This window comes from Colias eurytheme, chromosome 25 (genome assembly GCF_061535395.1).
Source record: "Colias eurytheme isolate Ceu_HAF_F1 chromosome 25, ilColEury1 Martin Lab GWU primary, whole genome shotgun sequence".
NCBI lineage: Eukaryota > Metazoa > Arthropoda > Insecta > Lepidoptera > Pieridae > Colias > Colias eurytheme.
This window is the reverse complement of record NC_143004.1, coordinates 4,347,386-4,364,880: the sequence shown is the minus strand read 5'-3', so window position 1 is coordinate 4,364,880 and position 17,495 is coordinate 4,347,386. Positions and strand designations below refer to the sequence as shown.

Here is a 17,495-nt window from a genome sequence, read left to right as displayed (position 1 = left end):
TATCCAATACATAGGTACATAAAATAAAATATACCTATATTTTTATTTATGAAATAATACGAATTTTGAAACAAGCCACTATTATGAAAGCAAAAGAAACTGGCTCATAATAAATTTACAAATTAAAAATATCAAAATGCAACGTTGTAAATACAAAATTTAATTACTACTCAGAACTGAAAAAGGCATAGAGTTGTTTTCGGGTTAAAAGTGCTTGCATTTTTTTAATTCGCGCTGGACAGGCCACTCCAGGTAGCACCGGATAAAAACATGTCAAGATCGGAGTCCTGAATTATATAATCTGTATTTATAATATAACTAGAGTGAAAAAAATATAATTTGCCACATTTTCCCTGAATACGAATGTCTAATTAAAAGATAGTGTTTCGCTGCGTTACATAACTAGTAATGAGGTATTTTTAGTAAAGAATGTTTTTATTAATTCAGTGAATATATTATCTGTGATATAGTGTTGAAAATATGTGTGAATTATTTTTGGTACTTTAGGATCTTTGAAATTGTTGCTTTTTATACCTATATAATATATATAGTTAGAGGAATAGGCAATAGGGGGCGTATTCGGCCTTCTGTGTGATGAACATAGATGTTTGCTCTGTGTCTGGGTGTTAATTATCTATATAAGTATTTATTTAAAATTATATACAATGTATGTTTATCAGCCATCTGGTTTCCATAACACAAGCGAAAGCTTAGTATGGGATCAGATCGTGCCGTGTGTGAAAATTTTCTGAAATATTTATTTATTTATTATTATTATTTATTTATTATACAGATATCTTGTTGACACCGGAAATAGCATGCAACCCTTTTCATTCTAGCAACGTTACCAAATCTGTTCATTTATTTTGGAGTAACGATGGCACAAACAGACTCACTTATCACTTTTTAGTGCCGGGAAATGTACTGTAAGTATATTATATTATTTTGTTACTCATATTTTGCTTTTATCATTTACATATAACGATTAAACGTTTACCTCGCCTAGATCAAATGTGAAGACTTATAAATTAATTGATGTATTGCTAGACACAAATTCTTAAGTTCCAAGCTAAATCTATACTAATATTATAAAGCTGAAGAGTTTGTTTGTTTGAACGTACTAATCTCAGGAACTATTGGTCCGATTTGAAAAATTCTTTCGGTGTTAGATAGCCCATTTAACGAGGAAGACTATATATTATCATCACGCTAAGACCAGCGGAAGCGGAGCAATATGGGTAAAACCGCGGGTCACAGCTAGTGTATGAAATTTTTAGTAATATTATTTGAAGTCTGCTTAGACTTAATAATAATAGCTCTATTATTTCGAAAATGATGTGGAAAATTATCTTTCGATTTATTTATTTTAATCAAATATCTATCACAGAACTTTGTCATACACATTGTAATCTTAGTATTAATTAAAATAAACCCCAAGCCGCTGACATAAATACGAGTAAATATGTTTTGTAAAACAAATTGTGTTTTACAATCTCATAAAGTAGGATAGCATCGGATCGCGATTTTGGGTCGCTGAGCATAATAACTAAACCAGAGGTATTGTTTAACTATGCGGAAATATCCAGGAAACGGTCTTTGGAAGTGAAATGTCAGAGATCATGTTCGTTGTATATTGTAGGTGTGAGATGGAAGACAAGGAACGAATGTGGTGAAAAAAGCTTTCAAGTTTCAAACATTCATGATATTCGTAACTATTTTCTTGTGTTTGATTTTACGTGAATACATACATTTAGAAATTAAGATTATGAGACTTAGGTACGCGCTGCCTACTGCGCCACCGAGGCTTATATGCGGGTAGATGAAAATAATAATTCAACTTTTAAATAAAAACAACAACAAATAAATTGATGTTACAAAATGTTGTTATTAAAACCGCATGATAATATTTAGTAGTTTTTAGTACCATTTTAGAACTACTTAATTAAAATATTATTTTATAAGTTCCCTTATCTTAATAATTTAAATTCATTAAATTTTCTACTCACTTTGGGGCGCTTATCTCAGGAACTACTGGTCCTATTTGAAAAATTATTTCAGTGTTAGATAGCCCATTTATCGAGGAAGGTTATGGGCTATAATATATTATCATCTCGCTTAGACCAACAGGAACGGAGCAATGCGGGTGAAACCGCGGGGCACAGCTAGTCTTATATTATAATCTAAACGGACGAGTATCTTCAAATTACATTACACAGTACTATAATATAATATTAGGTACCTATGTCATTTATATTCTAGTTAAAATTAACGAATTGCGCTATGGAAGTTTTTGACTTTTAAAGTAACAATATAAATTATCACGACACCTCATTCTTATGACACCATATTGTTTCAAAATAATAATACAGATTCCTATATATTTATTTTAATCTATAAGTACTAATATTATAAAGCTGAAGAGTTTGTTGTTTATTTGTTTGAACGCGCTAATCTCAGGAACTGCTAGTCCGATTTGGAAAATTCTATCAGTGTTAGATAGCCCATATTTTATCGAGGAAGGCTATTGGCTTTATATCATTTCGCTAAGACCAACAGGAGCGGAGCCACGCGGGTGAAACCGCGAAGCGCAGCTAGTATAACATAATATCTTTTAAAATTAACATTAGACATAAGAGATATACAGAAATAATTTTCATCGCACTTTAATATACAAAGATGGGATTAGGGTCATTAAACACTAATCAGGTCGTATCGACGAGTTCGTAGATGCTCTAGAACCGCTACGCCTACTACGTCGTAGCTATAGCTGTAGCTGTGCAGTAGACACGGCTACAGAATAACCATTTTCAAGTATATAACGCTCGCCAAACTTCTTGGCCTCAGAGTAACGTGGTGGGGGAAGTTTGCGCATCAAGTTTTAGTACATTTTTATATGCGCAAGCTTAGTTTGAGGCCAAGAAGTTTGGCGGGCGCTATATAAATACGTCTCTGAGTTTTTTTAATTTATTTATATTGATGTCAGTTTGATATAAAAATAAATCAAAGTTAATATCAATCAGTATGAAAGTTTGTTTGTTAATCACATTTAGACTACTGAAAAATATACATACTGTGCCGGTTGGAGTGGGGGCGTTAGGTTTTTTCGTTACGGAATTTTTGCATTCGGTCGCCGCGCTCAAAGTCTGAGATAAAAGCTATGCAATAGCTTAAAAATAACCTGTGCTAGTCAGAATACTCAAATATTCAATAAACCACAACAAGTTCAAAGCAACCATGCAAAATAATAAACCGATAATCTTCGATAATCAGTTGAACTAATCCACATACTACACAATACAGACAGATGCCAAAAACTGAACACGCCTCAATAAACCGTTTCAATCGTATGCATTATGCATCACTGCTCTGTGTGAAAATTTTTATCGAAATCAATGCAGCTGATAATGTTAGTGAAATATTGAAACATTCATTATCAATTATCTTGGTCATTCATTATCAATTATTGTGGTATAAATAAAAATTGATATTTCAATACGACAGAGATTCGCAATTATTATTTTTTACGATTTTCTTCGATGGTACCTACATCATTATTTCAACTACCCACATACCAGCCTCGGTGGCGCAGTAGGCAGCGCGTAAGTCTCATAATCTTAAGGTCGTGAGTTCGATCCTCACCCGGGGCAATATTTTTGCACTTTTTATGGTAAATAGTAAATACAAAATAATTTTGAAATGGAAATTAACGTAGGAATAACGTAATCAACACTCCAAATGAGTATAACACAAGACTTTTTGAATTTGCGTATTATGTATGTAGAGAGTTAATCACAAAGAAACAAAATTTTGCCCGCGATTAAAAATTTGCAGTAGAAGGATCGAAGGGACTTTTTGATATTTTATTTATAATCATGTATTTAACGTCTCTGACAATTTTCAGCTCTATGCAAATTTATAAGTTATGGGATAAGTTTTTCTATTTTAATATAATTTTCTAATTCTTAATTTAATAGTTGTTATAATAAGGCTACAAATAAAGATATAACCACATCAATTCGATTCTTTATTAAGATCCATTTGTTTTGCTTTATTCTAACTACAAAACTACATATAAAAGCTAGCTAAATGACCTCTACCTAAGCCTTTCTTTTAAAAATACTGCGATATTTCCGTGGGTTTGAACCTGCTGTCTTTCATTGTGGCATGTTGGATTGACGTGATTAGGGTGATTTCTATACGAATTATATTCTTTCTTTTGTTTCGTTTCGTATTTTATATTAATTTATAGGCTTTTTATAGGTATATTGATTATTTCAGCTTATTTAAGCCAGTTTGACTAAACTTTAATGTAAGTATGAAGAACGTTATGAACTAATCGCATAATAGAAGGCAAAAATTATAAGGATTAATAATTATAATAGTTAAAATATTATGTGTATAAATTAAAAATATTGCCCCGGGTGAGGATCGAACTCACGACCTTAAGATTATGAGACTTACGCGCTGCCTACTGCGCCACCGAGGCTGGTGACTGTGTAGGTGAAAATAAAGATATTATACCTTCATTCAATTATACGTATACCCGACAAAATTAAAACTATAGTCACAGAATACATAATAGTAGCTAAACGCTACAGAACGGACACTCTCCGCCTCCCGCCAAAATTAAACTTACCTCACCCCCGCGCGATCAGACATAAAATGGGCCATATTTTTCTGCAAGGACGATACGCAACGAAGATTGACAACATTAATCAAATTGACTTAAAGTAATTTTATTATTTTGGATTTGTGATTATCGTTCTTCGTAGAAAATGGTTAGATATTGTGCTGTTTACGGATGTATTTCATCAGAAAAACGCGAATTTTTTTTTACACTAGTCACAAATGTGCCAACCATAAAGCGTTAACACACACATTTGCAGTCTCTACAGTGTGACTGTCAAAACGATCATTTTGTATGGAGTGTCCGGGGTGTGCTATAGTCTAAACTCTAAACCTCTAACAAAACTCTAAACTAAAATCATTCGAAGAAACACACAATTTTAAAGATAATGCAAGTATTAGCCTATATTTTATCATATAATTTATTTACGAAGAAATAAAGTAACAATCAACTCCATAGGATTTATGTTCATCACTATGCAATCATAACATTTCAGTAATCTAATTGAATTAATATTATTGAAACGCAATTATACCCGATGACAGCTGTCAATGTCACATTTGACAGCTATCAAAATCGGCGCCATGTTTTTAGAGGTTAATAAATATTTACGATGATTGTAGTTAATATAATATTATAGGCGTTTATAATCAATTCTCGTCAAATCCTTGCATGTTTTAAAGTAGATAAGTAATACCTATTTTTTATTTCTGAATTATAAAATAACTTTGTATTTGTTTTAAAAGTAAGATTTGTAGATATAGGTAATATTATGTATTCGGCTTAGTTGGTAAGTACATAAAATACAAGAAATGATTATTTCAAATGTTTAAAAAATACGACTGAAACATGAAACTTAAAATTAACTGGGTTTAAAAAAAAATAACTCCTTAACACATGACCCGTTTTCTTGCGAAATTGGGTAAAAGAGATAATAACTATATATATCTTAATCGCATTACAATGGACAGTAACTCTATTTGAATATAAAAGGATTATTCTTATCCCTTCAGCTAAGATAACTCACTTAGAAGCCCTAGAATAATTTTACCTTTAAGAAAAGTTTTAAAATAGACAGTGTACAGTTTATAATGCTGAGTAATAAAGGCTAATGTAGCGTCAATGCTGAATTTCAGCTTGTCAGATAAACATATACGCGTTTGACGTTAAAAATCTAATGAATGAATGAATAATTAACAAATTTAAATTAATAAATGAATAATTAACAAACATAAACAAATATAAATGAATAAACAAAAGACCTTTTTGCTACAAAGCTATTTCTTCTCTTCAATTTTTGTTCAAAAGTAAAATTTATAATCATGTAAGTACCTATTATTGTTACGTAATGTGTAAGTAATTCTTTGTTCAGTTTCTACTAGTTTTAGCCATAATATTTTCACAACTTCAACTTCTCAAGTAATTTTTAAAAATTAAATAAGATTATCCTTACTATTTAGTCTTTAAAAATTAAAAGTACTGTGATCTCAGTGTACAGTTTACAAACTTTAAGTGTAGTTACAACAAGATCCAAGACATTGTTTACAGAACAATACAAGTCAGATGTCAAATTGCAACTGCTACGTCCAATAGCCCAGTCATATTAGGGGTTTCACCTCGGAATGAAAGATAATAAGCTGAAAATTGGTAAAAACCTTTGTTTTGTTACCCTAAATATTGTCTCAAAAGTCACAAATGCTATCGTGTCCGCGTCTTAAGATATTGAAGGTCAAAGGTCACAAAAAACGATTTTTCGCGAATATCTCGGTTCCTATTGCTTAAATGATATTTTCACCTATTATGAAAGTTGTAGAGTATAAAATTCTCTACAACTTTTGTCTAAACTTTTTTTTTATACGATCAACCGTTTTTGAGGTAGAGCGCGAAGAGTGCGCAGCGTACAGTCATATATGAGCTAATGCAGGGTCAAGCGTGAGTTACGGTTATCAATACGTTGTATAAAGTCAATTATTGACAAAAAAATTATAATTATTGAGCAATGCCCATTGTTTCTGTACTTATTCTTAATTATTTATATTTAATTATTCAACTATAGTATATTATTAATTCTGGATTATCTATTTTAGTTATATTTTAAAATAAAACGAAATTATAAATGTTTCCTTTAAAACGTGTAAATTTTTAAATAATTATATAACTGTAAATACTTGTCCCTACCCTATGATCATTTCTATTTATAGCCGATTTAAAAAAGGAAAAAAAACTGTTACTAGAGCATTGGAGAAAATTACCAATTTGGATAAACTGGTGGAAGTATTTCAACAAGAAAACTGCCCCGTACAAACTTTATTTGAAAATGGAGTGCGCATCTTTTTGGCATTATATAATGCTCCAAAATCTGAGGACAACCTTGATTATTTCCGCTACACGCAATTCATCAAATTAACAAAACTAAATAAACCTGTACAATTGTCAACACTTCCACCAACAAGTGTAGCAGCCCGTCAACATATCAATCGTGTCTACTACCAGATTCAAACATGGCTAGGGAAGAACTTAGAACCTCAAGAATGGGGCTGGAAGCTTGAAAATGAAATTCTGGAGCCCATAACAACGTTATTACCTCCAGCACCAGCCGAACTACTAAACACAATATTTTGCAATTGCAAAAATGGTTGTGGTTCCCGCTGTGGATGCAGAAAATCAGGGCTACTATGTTCTTTAGCTTGTGGCCAGTGCAATGGACAAGCTTGCCTCAACGCTCCACTATATCCAAGTAATCCCGATGAAGAAAGCACATATTACGATCCTGAAATTCTAGAAGGTTTGGAAATGAATATGACCGATAATGAGGATGATGACAATGAATTGAATATTTTAGACCGACAACAAGAAGAAGACGACGAAGAAGAAGATATAACTAGCTTCCATTCGCAATTTCATTCGATTCACAAATTATTTGCATTTACAATTACATGCCATATTTAATGATAAATAAAGGTATATCTAAAATATATTTCCTTACTGTCTTTTTATTTTAAAATTTAACTAAAATAGATAATCCAGAATTAATAATATACTATAGTTGAATAATTAAATATAAAAAATTAAGAATAAGTACAGAAATAATGGGCATTGCTTAATAATTATAATTTTTTTGTCAATAATTGACTTTATACAACGTACTGATAACCGTAACTCACGCTTGACCCTGCATTAGCTCATATATGACTGTACGCTGCGCACTCTTCGCGCTCTACCTCAAAAACGGTTGATCGTATAAAAAAAAAGTTTAGACAAAAGTTGAAGAGAATTTTATACTCTACAACTTTCATAATAGGTGAAAATATCATTTAAGCAATAGGAACCGAGATATTTGCGTAAAATCGTTTTTTGTGACCTTTGACCTTCAATATCTTAAGACGCGGACACGATAGCATTTGTGACTTTTGAGACAATATTTAGGGTAACAAAACAAAGGTTTTTACCAATTTCCAGCTTATTATCTTTCATTCCGAGGTTGACCCCTTTTTTTACCTAATTTCACTGGGCTACAATGGAAACTTGGAGCTTCGCAAGTTGCAGTTGTTTTTAAATATTCAATTGAATGAAGTGAAATAAAAACAAAGAAAATGGTGTTTTTTTGTTCAAAAAGTTGTTTCATCTTTGACCTTATGAAAAGCTCCTAGAGCGTTAAGAATACAAGATTTATAATATTTGACATTTCAAAATTATCCGTAAAGTTTTCTTTTTTATGATAATAATAAAAAAAATAAAAAGCCCGTTTATTTCCAATCAAGTTAAAATTTCTGACACAGGTAGTTTACATTCTTAAAGCTATTTTACATAATATATAAAAAGTACTTACACTATTTTTTTAACTTAAATTTTAATTTCTAATACTTAATTCTTTTTTTTTCTATTTTTTTCATGTTTGATGTTACATTCTATCATAGCTTGCTTATCTTTCACTATCATTGATCGGAACCCCTTTTCGGGTATAGGCCTCCTCCAGCTTTTTCCAGGTTTCTCTGTCTATTGCCTTTTTTCTCCATTCGTTTCCTGCTATATTTTTTATAATATACCAAACTAAAACATATCATTACGTTTTGTCACGCAAAAACTGCTTAACCGGTTTTAATGAAATTTGGCACAAACATAGAGGGTAACCGAAAATCCACGGAAACGATAGCTATGCCGGTTTTCCTTTGACTACGTGGGCGAAAAGCTAAAATAATGATCAAATAAAAGCTCTAGTCTAATATACATTTCTACATAGGTAGGTATAAATAAATGGTACATCTAGTACACACATTCAATTACACTGTTTTCATACGACATGTAGGGATGGCGATTCTTTACGAAAAAGATCGATTTTTAAATCGATTCGAATCGTAGTCTAATGAATCGATTCACGAAAAAATCGAGGCCTACAAAATCGATTCTTAAAAAATCGATCTTTTTTTCAAGTTTACATTTACAATGTAAATTTATATCAATTTTACTAAAACAAGATTAATATTGCAATTAACGATATCTTATCAATAAAATCAGGGAATTCAAAAATAAATTAAATAGATAATTGGACATAAAGTACCTAATCGTGAATGAAGTATGAACACTTCCATCAATAAGAATTCCACATATTACTTATTAGTTATTTCAATGCTGATTATTCCTGTGTAAAAGTAAATTTAAATGATAATCACAACTAACAGAACAAACTGAAAATAATAGCGTCAAAGTAAAAAATAAGAAGCGCTTTACTTATTTACTTACCTACTCTCAATTAGTTATTATTTCGCAACGAACACTACATGAAAATCTGATGAAAATCAATTATCAATCATGAAAATACTTATATTATGCTAATAACAGTATTCAATTAACGACAACAACAAATGAATAATGCAATATCAATCGTCACAGATTATAGATACATAAAGTCAAAGACTACAAACGTAACTTTTTTATTAAAGAGAGGCGAGTAAAGGATACTAAACATACAGCCATCTCGCGAGTTTATGAGTAGTTAACTCTTTAACCGGCAGCACTCTTATAATTCAGGCACATTCAACTAAATGCAAATAATTGTATGGTTTATACCAAAACAGAAAAAATCGAATGTCGATTTTCAAGGGTGATATATCGATTCAGTGAATCGACACAGTACTTCATATCGATTTAAAAAATCGATATTTTCTGCTCGAAAAATCGATTCTTCGATTAATCGATCTCAGATCGCCATCCCTAACGACATGCTATCAAACGGAAAGTTAGTCAAAGCCAAATGACTTAGCACTACCGAGTTCACAAGGCTTCGTGCTTAAGTTCTCAGATGCAGATAAATGTGACTAGTTCAAAGGACGTATCTGTACTGAACTAATCTTTGACAGCATAGATTAAATATGAGCACAGATCATACATGATCATAGAATAAACATGAATCGCGGAGTGAATGTACACTGACATAACATTTTCAGGTTAATGCGAAAGCTTCTTACGTTTATTAATTTTAATGTCAAAAGGCAAGGTGTATACTGTATAGGTTAATTTATGTGATGACTCTGCAGGTTAAATAACTAAAATGACACTGCTTACTGGTGGAAAAGCCGGATTGCAAATACATACCATGGTAAAAACGGTTATTTATTATAAGATCGATTTGGTATTTATATAGATATAGTTTGTAGATAACTATATGTTATTATTGTACTTAGTCTCTGATATTGTAGAAGATAGTGAAGTTACTATATTATGTTCCAAGATGTAAAACAACTTTTTTTTCAACCCAGGGTGCGTGCGTGCGGTGCAAGAGCAATTTTGATGATTAGTGGTATATTGAAACCAGAATAAATTCATTGTTACATTTGAAAGAAGTCCTAGTAAAATATGAATTATCAAACCTGCTTATTCCAAAATACAACAATATTTCCCTTCAACTTACCGTAATGCGAGAAACAATACCCGCTTCACACAAATTGCCCGTAGCGGTAACCAATCATTGCAGATGTCATGAATCCTATCTCTGAACAAAGACTCAAATGTGCCGTGAAACAGTTGAACGTACCTGTTATAGATCAGATTTCCCTTAGCGCTTTGGTTATTTGGTTTTCCTTTGAATTGTGATAACGGTAAATAGATACACAATTGAAAAATTCAAAAGTGCACGACTTATGCTCTTTCGATCGACGAAAAGAAGGAAATAATTTTAGTTTTTCGTTAATAACTATTAAATGACGCTCTTTCTTTCTTTCTTATAAGTGCTCTCAAGATATCTCCTTCAATAAAACACATTAGATACTTACTTATCTATGACGTCACAAAATCTACATCTCGCTATTTCCCGTCAAGACTCGCGAATGTTAATTTGAACCAGCTCAAATGTCACATGTCAGGCTTATCATGTGGTTAGGTAAATTGTGCGGGAATCATTTATAAATTATTGTACTCGAAGCAGGCATTCAGCCTCCTTGGTTCGGTGGTTTACATGTGTGTGTGGGGAAAGGGTTTGGTTCCCGATGTCTAACAAAAAATGTCTCGGTCTGGCAGGATTCAGACGTCTGATCACCTTCTTTTCTGTAAAGAAAATCAATGGAGCAGTATGCTTCTTTATTTTAATAAATCTTTTAGGTACCTACAAATTAAGTTTTACATGTATTGGTCAAATGGTCAACCCTAACCTATTTTTTTATAAATGTTATGCAAATAATAACAATTGTAGACTCGCTATACACAAAGCACTGTGAAACATACTCGTAAGTGCGGTTTTTAATGGAAAATATCATTATGTATACGAGATGAAGCCACTTTTTATGTACCTACTGTATAATGCAAACTAAAATTAAACTAAAAATAATGGTACTTATCTTAATTATTACATTGTTTGAGGTACACATTACTACTACATTTTAACCTTTTCCTACACAATATGTTCTTCACAAATCTTGAAATAGGTGAAAATAATGCTAAAAGAAATTGCTCCAATTTGAATCAGCAATTCGAATTTTCAGATGCACTATAAAAAATACATGATTTCACATTGTAGTCAATATCTAGGTTTCCGTACCGTTGCATAATTGGATGTCAGTCAATATTTAACAATACGACGAAAACCGACGATTTTCAAGTGAAGCTTTTCAATGGACTGTTTTAGTTTTATGTTAGTTCAATCTATTCTTTTCATCAGCCTTTACTGGGTGAATTTAGATGTTTAATTATAAAATGCATTAGGGTTCAAAATAGTTGAAATTAATGTATTACTGGGAACTTTTGATAAGACGAAGGAAAATACAAGGTGATTTCAGGATTTTTTTTTTTGTAGAAATCCTCATCATTCCTTTCTTTGTAAATAATATTGGAATAGACATTCTAATGGTACATTTACATCAAATGAACATAGAGCTAGAACTAGAGCATTCTTTCGATCCCTTTTAATGTAAACGAAAACTCGTATTCAGTGTTGTTCAGTATAAAAACATTGCATAGAATCGAACTAAAATATAATTTGACATAGTGGGGTTAGAATGAGCATTCGTTTAATGTAAATGCACTACAATTGAAATAAAACACTTTTTTATTTCTCATACTTCTATTTTTCTTAACAAATGATCTAATCAAATGTTTTTTTTATGTTTTTTAACCATTTCTTTATCCAGGCACTTTGACAAAACAGTATTTAATTCGTTCCACTCTATTCGATTCGACCGTAATCAACAGATCGGCTCAATAACATTACGCCTAATGCGGGGGCAATAAACCCTCTATTTGCTTTAATTTGACAGATGCCAGCTTATCACATTTAGGCGGGAAATAATCTATTAATAATTATATTATGCATGTATTGGCAATTAAGTTTGGGTTAAATGTATAGGTACTTACTCTTTGTTCAATAAATTCTAAACATAATCGTGTTTTAAATGATTTGTGTTGGCTTTTTTTACAAGCTTTCCCACGGAACACGGCTTCACTCGCTTTGTCTACAACCTGATAAATTATTCAATTTACTTAGAAGATCGTGTGGGACACACATAAAAAGAAGGTAGCTTTAATAATATTCCTTCTAGCTGCGCTTCGCGGTTTCACCCGCGTGGCTCTGCTCTTTAGCCTTCCTCGATAAATGGGCTATCAAACACCAAAATAATTTTTCAAATCGGACCAGTAGTTCCTGAGTTTAGCGCGTTCAAACGAACAAACAAATAAACTCTTCAGCTTTATAATATTAAGTATTAATAATATTCCTAAATTTCCTATTTATAGTTACGGATATTTTACCAAACAACATAGATATCAACGTCATTGGAACACACTGAAATACCTATTGATTTTCTATCGTTCGACCTTGAATATCTTGGAAACGCGGTCACGAGATTCTGTTACACTATTGAAAATATCTTAAGAATACACGAATAAAGGTTATATAAGTTTCTGTTATTTCTCAATCTGGGAAACCAACATGGCCGACAAAATGGTGGGAAAATTAGACGTAAAATAGATATAAAACACGGGTAGATTTAAGTGTATCGGAAAATTGTAAGGGTTTATATTTATAAAAATCATCGGTATAGTCGAGTAGTCGAGTCGAGTCAATGTAATTGAACATAATAATAACAGCTTGATCGATTTTTATGATATTTATGAGTTTTCTAAGGTCGTAAAATATATTTCGTACTGTTTATGAACACTCGATAAAGAAGAATAGTTAGAACGAAGCTCGATTTTGATGCCAAAATCAAATTTAACCCCATTATAGATTCTTTGCCTACTGTTATTTTTTAAGATTTTTTAGAAAGTTAGAAAAGAGCCATTTTTTGTTGTTTGTGTCATCACCCTGAATTTAAAAATTATCGTGTGTCATTCTAAACTGTTATTAAATATTTATATTCATGCTGCAATGCTATTCCTCACGTATACAAAATTTATAATGTCACTCAAAATACCAAATATATGATTAAAATTAAAATAACGAACCACTTTTCATTATATTAAAATTATATTTTATGACGTCACTCACAGATCAAAATATAATTAGTGATACTGCATTGTGTTTTAATCAATTATATTTTATGAATAATTGAATCCCAATTTTCCTATGAAATTGTACGTGTTTCATAAAATATATTGATAATTACTCTTACTACCGAGGTTATACAATAATTATTAAATGGTTTTATAATTATTTGTGTAGGGAAAATTACTCTCTTTTAAAATTACTCTATTCTCTCTATATGTCTCTATTTCTCACTGTAAAGCTAGTTTTGCGTCGAAATTTGGCCTAAGTACTGAGTTCATCGTATAAATATATCACTATTATGAAATTCATCATAAATAATAATAACGTACATTGCAGTAACTGCTTATAAACTCTTAAACCAACATACGTTGAAGTGTTTCAACACGCACTATAGCCTGTAGTAGTTTCGGTGAATGTTGTGTTCATCTGTAATTGTTGTGCATAATCCATACTAATATTATAAATGCGAAAGTAACTCTGTCTGTCTGTCTGTTACTCAATCACGCCTAAACTACTGAACCAATTTGCATGAAATTTATTTTTTATGGAGATATTTTGATACCCGAGAAAGGACATAGGCTACCTTTTATTGCGAAATATGTACCACGGGCGAAGCCGGGGCGGACCTCTAGTAATTTATAAATCCTATTGTAACTGTTTAACGCGAAAGATAAGTATGTAACAACTGTTGATGAACCTTTTTAATAAATAAATAAAACGGACTATAAAATTATAGTATATAAGGCCTGAATATAAGATTTAAGAACACTCCAAGATAATAAAAAAATTAAACATACGATAGTTTTCGTCAAAAATACTCGGCAAGACGTAAAATACTCTCATAAGCTTACATCCAACATAAAACTCAAACATTTATTTATAGACTACAGGCCCGTGTTGAAAAAATTATGGGTCATTTGACCCACCAGGTGACCTATCTAGAACGATATAAGAGCATAAAATAATAAGATTCAGCACTATGACGTCACTTGTAAGCTGTCCACCTGAGTGCAGATGAGAATTCGAAGGTTCAGGTAGAGATTTTCTCCCCTTGTCTCCATGATTTTTGTACGGCGTTGCGGAATAATTGATTAAAAGTAGTATAGAAATAGTATGACACAGATGCCGTACAAAATCAAATGGCCAAATTTACCCCGGCAACTGTCGAAAAATAAAAATAAATTCCGACTTTGTGGACCACCATTTTTGTACGGCATCTGTGTCATACTATTTCTATACTGCTTTTAAGCCATTATTCCGCAACGCCGTACAAATATCATGGAGACAAGGGGAGAAAATCTCTACCTGAACTTTCGAATTCTCATCTGCACTCAGGTGGACAGCTTACGAGTGTCGTCATAGTGCTGAATCTTATTATTTTATGCTCTTATATAATTCTAGATAGGTCAGGTGGTGGGTCAAATGACCCATAATTTTTTCAACATGGGCCTGTAGTCTATTATTCAATTAGACTTCTTTTAGAAGGACTTTAGAATCGTCATAAGTCATAACAGTTTTAACATTTACCTACCACCAATTCGGAAAGCAGTATCTATGGAAAAGAACCGACAAGAAACTCCGTAGTTGCTCTCGCTTTTATCGTCAATACATATTGATATTACTTATGTTCGGAACAAAACAATTTCATGTCCCAATATTTTACGACTCAAATATTTGTCTCATCTATTACTTTTCCGTTGAATAAAAACCATTTCATAAGGGAATTACGCGCGAAATGACGATAAAGGCAAACGACAATGTTAACATAATACCTATTATTGCAAATAAGGGAGATATTTAGTACTTATTAGGTTATATTGGCGGAAAAATTCATGAATTCTATAATCATTGTTTTTTTACTATATGCTACGTAATATTTGGTCTAATTCTTTATGAAATTACTTGCATATAAACTTTTGAACGTTATGTTACTAATTACCATGGCGTCATTAAGCTCTGTTTTAAAGGTTTTGTTTTAACCTTGTAAAGTGTCTTTAAGTACTTTAGTTATTTACGTAATTTTGTTTTCATTTAAAGCACTATGAAAAAAGCAATACCTACTATATATTTTTATTAAATTACTTTCTTTATTAAAGTACTAAGAAATCAAGCACCCTTCAACACTAAAATATTAACTTAAAAATTTCACAGGAATACAAAACTAGTCTAAACTTACTTGACTAGAGTTGAAAACGGATTTGCGAGAATTAGTGCATTTGATTACTTCTTTAAAGTGTTTCTTCACTTTTATTTATAACGATAGAGAAGAAAATCTATAGTTAAAACGTACCTCTATTTTATATGAATGAAAATTATCAACCTCACCCAAATCCTGTCAAAGGACAGGAGTATATCGAGTATATTGACCGTGATGCCGTCTTTTGAGGGTTCAGTCGGCCATATTGTAAGAAGAGTGTACAGTACGATGTCTTTTTTTTGGAAAGCTTCTCTTAATAAAAAAATTTATAAGGTAAATTCGATGCAGTCAAATATGAGCCAATAAACCGAGTTTATCACTACATAGTATAAAATAGACACATAGGGTGGTATGCTTAAATCTTCAAAACTACGCAACGAATTTTGGTGCATTTTTTAAATAGATAGAGTGACTCAAGAGGAAGGTTTTAGTATATAATTTATTAGGTTTTAGACAAAGCGGGCGAAACCGCGCGAAGAAAGCTAGGATAATATAAAGAGTGAGAGCACTACTGCATTTTTTCTCCCGTTTTTAATTGGTTCTTCCACTGCAGACAGTACAAAATATAGGTGACATTTTATTAAGCACTAGAGCTGCGTTGGTCTTAGCGTAATGATGTACCGAAAGAATTTTTCAAATTGGACCAGTATAGTTAGATTAGCGTGTTCAAACAAACTCTTCAGCTTTATAATATTAAGTAGAGATTCGTAATATAAAACTAGGATCTTCAACAAAGACATGTAAATTACTATTTCTAAAACTGATTCTCAACATCAATGAAGAAGCGTGTGGTATGACCGATTGCGATGAATAAACTAACTGCCATTGTTGTAAAGCTTATGTGGCTGTTATCATACTGGCCTGTGTTAGACGGTAGTTTTAATTAATCAAGGAGTCATTTATAGTGGGTTTTTATCGGAGTTAGTAATGTAACAAGTAGTTGCAATGAAAAATTTTCCAAATAAAATATTAAATAAGAGCAGTGGTTGCTCAGTGGTGAGATCTCGGACTTCAAATCGATAAGTCCGGGGTTCGAGACCAGGCGAGCGCGCAGGAAATAAAATGATTTTTCAATTTATCTGCGCATGTTGTAACATCACCACTGCTCGAACGGTGAAGGAAAACATCGTGAGGAAACGGACTTGTCGAATAATTGGCCAGCGTGGTGGATTATGACCTCGTAGGAGGCCCGTGTCCCAGCAGTATGAACATATATGGGCTGATGATGATGATGATGATGAATATCTACCAAAATAATAATCATCCTTTGCAACTGTATAATTTTCTGCTTGGCATTGGTTGCTTGATAGAAATTGCTTTTAAGCAATAAAGCTGCCAATTGCATATTTTTATAAAACTTTATATGTGTGCAATGAAGGATATATAAATATGTAAATCAACAATAAAGCCGCTATTTTAATCATATAATATATCCTGCTTATGCTTGTAATTAATGTGTGGTAAAAAAATTATACAATATAAATAAATTTTTTATTTGATTATGAAAATGCCTTCAGCAGAAAGCTGTATTATTCTTGAAAGGTGGCGCTACATTTAGTTGTAGATACGTTATACCTATAGTTACTAAAAAAACCGACAAAAATCTATAAAATCATTTATCAATTAGTTCTCCATTCATTTTAAACAATAAATTACTAATTTTCCATTCCAAATATTTCATTCTTAAACTTTTCGTG

The 17,495-nt window shown here is 31.7% G+C and overlaps 2 non-coding genes across 2 annotated transcripts; one reads left to right on the top strand and one right to left on the bottom strand.

Moving 5' to 3' along the window:
• The first annotated feature begins 3,574 nt into the window (after nt 1–3,574).
• TRNAM-CAU (transfer RNA methionine (anticodon CAU)) lies at nt 3,575–3,647 on the top strand. Its single transcript has one exon. It is a non-coding gene; the product is annotated as a tRNA-Met (tRNA).
• A 766-nt stretch (nt 3,648–4,413) lies between these two features.
• TRNAM-CAU (transfer RNA methionine (anticodon CAU)) lies at nt 4,414–4,486 on the bottom strand. The gene has a single exon. It is a non-coding gene; the product is annotated as a tRNA-Met (tRNA).
• Between the last annotated feature and the right edge of the window lie 13,009 nt (nt 4,487–17,495).